General features: G+C 36.6%; 1 protein-coding gene across 2 annotated transcripts in view; it reads left to right on the top strand.

The window, feature by feature from the left end:
• The first annotated feature begins 6,730 nt into the window (after positions 1-6,730).
• The window catches only part of LOC107101495, an 8,471-nt gene continuing 7,617 nt past the window's right edge, over positions 6,731-7,584 (top strand). The window contains exons 1-2 of one of the 2 annotated variants that reach the window (XM_015400444.1): positions 6,731-6,786; positions 6,881-6,939. The gene's annotated coding sequence lies outside the window, so the exon portion shown is untranslated. The other variant, XM_015400445.1, reaches the window with a different exon arrangement.

The following is a 7,584-nucleotide window of genomic DNA, read 5'->3' as shown; positions in this document are numbered from 1 at the left end:
AGGTTGGGGGGAAGGGTCTTTGTTAGACAGCTCAGAGTGACGTCATCTCCCTCCATCACAGGGAGGACAGGACTCTGCAGGATCACTGATCCACCTCAACACAGAGACAAACTACAGCATTTCATCCATTTCCACACAGCTTCATCAACACTAACTCCACAGTCTGATCTTACCAGCGACAGTGAGCTGGATGCTGCTGCTGGCTGCTCCCTCTCTGGACGAACACCAGTAAACTCCACTGTCATCTACAAAGAGGCTGCTGATGTTACAGTACGGACCAACATGTTTCCCCCATCCATATCCACACTCTGACTCTCTTCTACTTGTGTTCCTCCATACAGTCCATCCAGCAGAGCTGTTGTTCTCCTCACAGCTCAGAGACACAGCTTCTCCGTCAAAGAACTGAGATCTGCTGGGACTCACAGTCAGAGCAGCTGGAAGGAATAAAAGTTTTCTAATGTTTATTCTCCAACTCTAATATTAAAATCCTTTATTCTGTCTGAAGAGTTTTAATTCTGGTAGAAATGAACCAACCTGCATCAGTTATGAGGCAAACCAGTGAAGTCACAACTGAAAAGAATTCACATTTATTGGTTATATCTGATATTTGTTATATTTTATATAATTTTACATTAGACCATAAAAGTCAAGCTGAAATGACTCATTATCAGCACTGAGGTCAACACAGCATTGCAAGAAAATAAAGATTTGTCTTTTTATAAAGTTATGTTTAAAGCAAGACAAAAGCCAATGTATAAATGTAATGAGTTATTTAATCTTTGATCAGATGAGTGGATTCCTTTCTCTAATCATAGGCAGGTTCTTTACTTACAGAGCAGATAATGAAGAGATGTTTCCATCATTGTAGCTCTCACTGGTCTGACCACTGATCATGCTCTGCTGGAGGAGCTGCTGCTGAATAAAAACCACCCTCTTCCTGGAAACTGTGGCTGTGTGTTTGAAATGCTTTGTGTTACCTACTGAGGACCTTTTTTTGTCAACAATGGGTGGTGAGGTTGCTTGAGGACCCAGATGCAGAGACGAGTGATGCAGCGACGAGTGAAGCAGAGATGAGTTCTGACAGATTTAATTATAGAACATAGGTAACAGAGGCAGCAATCCAGAAATCCAACTTAAAATATTAAACATACCAAAAACCATGACATCAGGGGGGAACAAGCATGAGGAGCCAGGGAGAGACAAGCTGAGAAGACAATTACAGTAATGACAAGTAACCAGCACTGAGTGACATTAGAGGTGGAGTATTTAAGTGTAACAGAATAAAGGATGGAGTAAGGAGCAGGTGTAAGTGGAACTGGTAAGAAGGAATCAAAGGGGGAAAAAAACAAGCACAAGGGGCAACAGAGAGTAACTAAAGAATGCTTGAATATAATGGAAAATAAATCAAAGAACAAAACAGAACAACTGATAATAAAAAATGAATACTCAAAGTCACAACAAATAGGAAGAACCATAACACTTTTAGTTTAGGTACTAACGTTCTGAGGACCAACAGGCCTAATGGGACCAAAGGCTGGTCCTAATGTGGTGGACCTCCATCTTTATTGTTAGGGAGACCATTTAAAGACAGGATGTGAACTAAAAATAGGTTAAGGGTAGTTATATACTGATTAACACAGCATTCTACACTTTCTGCTTTAATTATGTAATGCATTTTTTTAAATAATACTTGAAAGGATTAGTGATAATTTACCTTATTACAATGTTCTGCACAGCGGCTCCCATAGATGGTTCTACGGATCACTGATCATCTGACTCTCTTCCACCAACATCTACCATCCACTACCTGAAAAACCTTCTGCATATTCTCCTTCACTACATTAATGTTTATTACCTTCTCTGTACTTCTATCCTATTTCTCCTTAGGGAAAGCTTAAGTTTAACATTTATGGTTAGGTGCTACTCAAAGTGTTTGTTGCTGAAAAAAACTGGTGCTGAGACTTTAGACCCATGACCCGGTACTGCCAGATTAAGCAGAAGACGAGTTCTAGTATGTTCTGTAGTTTAAAGCAGTTGTTTATGTAATTGGTATTGTGAATAATATGGTTAGTTTCCTCATATAGAGGCAGCCCTCCTTAGTACACAGGAAGAAGGCGGTTCAACTTGAAATAACTTCCTGAACAGTAGAAACAGTCAGGTGAACTAGGAGGGGAACATCTCTACCATGTCTGCTCTGTAAGTAGGAAATATTTTTAGCGGTTTTCTCTAAAGCGATCTTTTCTGAATGGTTGATTAAAATTATTCAATGACAAAAATAATTTGGCTGAAATCAGTTAAAAGGGATTTAAAGATTGATCACAGGCTAAATAAAAATTTTATTTTATTTAAACTGTTTTAAATCAAGAAATCAGATCTACAACATTTTGAGTTTAACATATTTCTTCAGACTATGTAGTCTAAGTGAGCATGTAGTCAGAATTTTGAAGATTGAATTTAATTATTATAATTGTGTCTTCAGGCTGATCTTTCTTCACTGTTTCTTCACTGCAACACAACAAGGTTGGTAGTTTTGTATTTTATCATCTAAAATAAATGCAGTTTAACAGTTTTGGTTCTTTTGAAAATAATGTGACTGGTTGTTTTTTTCAGTCCTTCCAGCTCCTCTGACCGTGAGTCCCAGCAGATCTCCATTCTTTGTTAGAGACTCTGTGTCTCTTAGCTTTGAGGAGAACAACAGCTAATATATAGTGATGTAAGAATATTAAAGGGACATCTATGGAGAAATGGATTAACAGAAAGTAATGATTCTGTGTATGTGGTCTTGTTTTTAGTGACTTTCTTAGATTTTGATCTGATTAATGTTAATGGTTTTACAGCTCTTCAACTGATTTTGGTGGTTGTTAATGCGGCCATGTTTTTATCACTATGCAGGGGTAAATTTCTCAGAAATATGCTTGGGTACTTATATGTACTTGTGTCGACCAACGACTGCTCCCTGTGAGGAGAAATTCTCCTCTTGGAGTGGGGGTTTAGGATTAAAAGTAGCAAAGCACAATTATGTGTCTGTGCTTATGGTTGTACTTGCTGCTGAGAGAACCTTTTTTTATGTTAGGTCATTTTATGTAAATGTATTTAAATTCCTTTATTGTCCTACAATGGAGAAATTCACTCTGCATTTATAGCTTAATCTTAATATAAACATATCTACTCTGGTCTAGTATTTTACTCTACTATGATCTATTGTGGTCATTATTTCCATTCACACATTGACAGTAGCTTTTTAGTGTTATGCTTTGCAGTTAAATGTGTTAGTTTGCACAGATGGGTGTGAGACACTTTGTGGTTTCCACTTCTTAGTTTCACACGTCTGACTCATGAGCAGCAGAGGTGTTAAAAAAAAGTGAAAAATCTACCTGTTAAGAAAAGTCTTCATTTAAAACGAAACTCAATTCAGTGTGTTTTCAACAGCATAGTACTTTTATTCTAGTGGTACCTGTTAGAGATCGGCCTCCACTGAGGGAACTGAGGGCCCTCCTTAGCCCTCAGTGCCACTGTTCTGCAGCTTTTCCATGCATCCCTGCTTCAGCACACCTGAAACTAACGGCTAAATTATCTCCTTGGTATCTAAATAAGTCTAATGGAGGCCTGGAAATTAACCCTTTATTTGATTCAGGTGTGTTGAAGAAGGGACGCATGCAAAAGCTGCAGAACAGAGACGCTAAGGACTGACGTTGCCTCCCGCTGGTCTAAATGCTTTTCTCTGCTAAGAGCTCATCTCCAGCCTGTTAGCTTTAGCATCAGACTTCCAGAAGTTTCATGTCTCTCTCTTTCTCTGCAGAGGTTTAATGTTCAACACTCACAATCAGATCCTTAGTTTATCTACATTTAGTGACAGATTTCTGTTAAACCTAAATAAAGGCTTCACCCCTAATATGGAAAACATGTTATTAAACTCTTGTTGTTTAGTCAGTAAACTTAATGAGTTTCTAAATGATTTGTCTGTAGAGCCGTGTGTGAACAGAGGGAAGAGCAAAGGACCGAGCACACATCCCTGAGGACCTCCTGATCTCAGCTTAGTGTCCTGTCTGACTGCTAAAACTAATCTTCTTTCTTTCTGAACATTGATTTCAGTAAATATCTGATTGAAAAGTCTAATTTCTCTACTTGTGGTCATAGATCTTCATCCTAGATCTGATTGTCATGATTAACTGTGATTTATGGCCAAATGAAGGTGATCAATTAGAGACATTTCAGTTTGTCAGAATTAAAATAAGTTTATTCTATTTAAATGATGAAATCTGTCAGTTTTTCATTTCTTTGCTTTCATCTTCTGACAGATTATCTGTTATATGAGAAACTAAAACCTTCTGAAATGTCATCATGGAGCCATTTTTTAATCAGATCAACCAATCAGTGGTTCCTCTGTCATATAGAGCCTTCTGCCACCTAGTGGTCAGATTGTGTTTTACTAGAGAACAAAGAGCCTAAAATATTCAGAAGTTTACAGCAACAAGCACAAATGTTAAAACTAGATTAACGTGTTTACTGTTAAAGGGAATTAAAATACATTTGTTTAATAAACTGGAAAAAATAATCAAAGTTTACTTTGTTTTTCACATTTATTATTTCTCTGCTTCTATTCCACATGGTGAACAGTAGTTTGTGTTAACACTGAAGAACTTTTTTTTGTCATTTTCTATTCTTTATCATTTTTGTTGATCAATAGTGAATCATCATTTATTTATTTGTGTCAAATATCCAAAGGTTGATCAACAAAAATAAAAATTCATAAAAGTATTTAGAGAAATATAAAAGATCGTGTTTCTATGAAATTATGGCAGCTTCAGAGACTCACTGTAATGTTAAATATTTACAGCTTAACTAAGTAAAGAAGACAAGATTTTAGCTTTTTAATTCAGAATTTAAATGTAAAACTTAATTTAAAAATCAAACCCAATAAAATGTTAATGAGTGTAAAGTTTCTCCAAATCCAGGGAGCAGCAGCGATTGAAGGATGTTCATCTCTGTCTGAATGTGAAAATATTTGAGAGATGAAATGGAGCGAAGCCTTTAATGTGATTAAAGAAACAGACATTAAGTTATAATCTGAGCTCTGAGATTAACTGGAAACCACTGAGGTGATAAAATCTCTGGATGTTTGGGTTTTGGTCCTATTCCTTTGGTACTTTGGCGCCATCTACTGAAGAAAATAAAAAACATCCAATAATGGATGTGAAGAAAAATAATTTTACCTAAATATAATTAAATTTAGCAAAAGAATATTGTTACTTTCTGATTGAAATAGATTCATTTTAAAGCCTTTACTATATATTTATACATAAAACACAAATATAGGAACTGCTGGAACTCTTAAAATGTGAGACACTGATTCTAGCTTCCCTGATACCTGCAGCCCTGAGGATTTTTCCTTTGATTATCTTGTGGATTTCTAACGATCAGACACTTAATGTATTTACTCTAAGATGCTCTATTTCAGTTTATTTCCGAAGTTTCAGGATCTTTTCTGTCTGCAGTGTCTGGATCCACATCTGCCTGTCCTGCATAAGGGGAACTGTCCTCTGCCAAAGAAAGGATGGGAATTGGTTAATCTGATTAACTCACAGTATAAAATTAACTCAGATTAATGAATATCCAGTTTTCTGGATCTTAAAATCCTGGATAAGCAGGAATTTGCCACCAAACTTATTCAGAGTTCTGATTGATGTCCAGGGACGTCTTTAGGATCCTATATTTGGGGGGCTTAGCCCCTGGGAAGATGCCTTAGATCATGTGCAACATGTGCTCAAAACATTTTACTAGAAGGGTCCTGAGAAGATGACTTTTAAATGCAATATCTGCCTCCTTGAAGTTTATAAAACAGTCTCAAGTTAAACTAAGCATGTATTGTTTCTTTATAAATATATTAAAGACTATTTGAAGACCCTCATGTCATCACAGCTCTGTCTCTGTAAACTGGCTTTGCTATGATCTTATCTCAGCCAATGGATCATAATAGAAATGCTACAAACACGCTTTATGGAAACATATTGACTTTATTCAATCCTCAGCAATTCAGTTTGAGGAACAAAGTTTGTTTTATGTGTAAGAATATAATAAAGAATTGTCTATCTATTGACCAAATGAAAGAAAAGCACAAAGAACAGTTCATTTAGACTGGGAGTGATAAAGACCGTTTCAATCATGCTATGTTATTATATTGAAACAACATAGAATCTTTCTAGATTAACACAGCCAGGTTCTGGTTTAGGTTAATCTGAGTTTGAGCAGGAAGGACCAATCATTACACTGTAGTCTGTGGAAATGAATGCTGCTATTAAATATTATTTCTGGATAATTAATTAAAAGATGAGAAGCAGCATGATGACAATAACATCAACAAACTGTTCAGTGATTAACATTCAGCATGGATCAATGAGAACCAATTCAGATTAAATCCATAGTGGTCAAACACTTTAGTTAATGTTCATTTATTCATTCATTGAAATAAGAACAGGAAGCCTAATAAAACCTCCATGGATGGAACCAAAAACTAAACCAGGATTAAAATCCAGAGAGAAACAAACCAAGGTGACATAAATATTAAACACAATAAAATAATGCTGCAGTAGAAATGTGCTTTCAGCTCTGTGGTCGTGGTAAAGATGACCTCGGTGAACCAGGCGCCCTCTGGCGGCACTGACCGCTAATTACACCATGGACCACAGTAGAGAACCATTTAACATCAGAGGAATGAGCTCTTATTTTGAAAGGCTAGAGCAGGGAAACGGGCGTGGCTTGAGTTTACCTGTCAGCTCAACCAGCCAGGTGAGAGTGAAGGTGGAGAGTGGAAACATTGGTTTATTTGATTTTTTTTCTCTTTGTTTTGTATTTTAAAGCAAACTTCCTCCATGTGACTCAGACAGCAGCTAGCAGTGAGCCAGGAGCTGCGTGCTTTGATCCCACCCTCACCTGCTACAGGTGAGTTAGCATGCTAGTTAGCATGCTAGTTAGCATGTTGAAATGAGACCACATAGAGGGATTATTTGTTCAGATTCATCACTAATCAGTTTACAGAGAAGTCACTCAGATAGCAGAGCAGATATTTGGATTGAAATCCAGGAAACATTAAACAGAATTCAAATGATAACAGTTATATTTTATGGGTTCCAGCACACAGAGGAGTTAAAGGAAATAAAATGGCAGATACAGCTGCAAAGGAGGCTACAACAAGAGAAGCCATTGATCTGTCAGTTAAAATTAGAAAGATGGAAACAGAGAGCATCAATAAACAGAGACTGAAGGAAAGCAGGCAAAAGCAAAGGAAGGAAGAGAGGAAAGGAGGAAAGGATGATGGTTTCATCTGATCCAGAGGAGAGCAGCAAGGAACAGAAGAGAAACAATTATATCAAGACTTAGATTTGGGCAGACAGGATTAAACAATACTTTATTCAAAATAGGTAAATATAACAACGGTATGTGTGAAAATGGCTGTGAGCAACAACAAATAATTGAACATGTTATGGTAAACTGTAAGAAAGAAACAATTGAACATGTTATGGTAAACTGTAAGAAAGAAACAATTGAACATGTTATGGTACACTGTAAGAAAGAAACAATTGAACA

Source organism: Cyprinodon variegatus, unplaced genomic scaffold, assembly GCF_000732505.1.
Source record: "Cyprinodon variegatus isolate N-32 unplaced genomic scaffold, C_variegatus-1.0 Scaffold1104, whole genome shotgun sequence".
NCBI classification, from domain to species: domain Eukaryota; kingdom Metazoa; phylum Chordata; class Actinopteri; order Cyprinodontiformes; family Cyprinodontidae; genus Cyprinodon; species Cyprinodon variegatus.
This window is presented reverse-complemented; position numbering and strand designations above follow the sequence as displayed.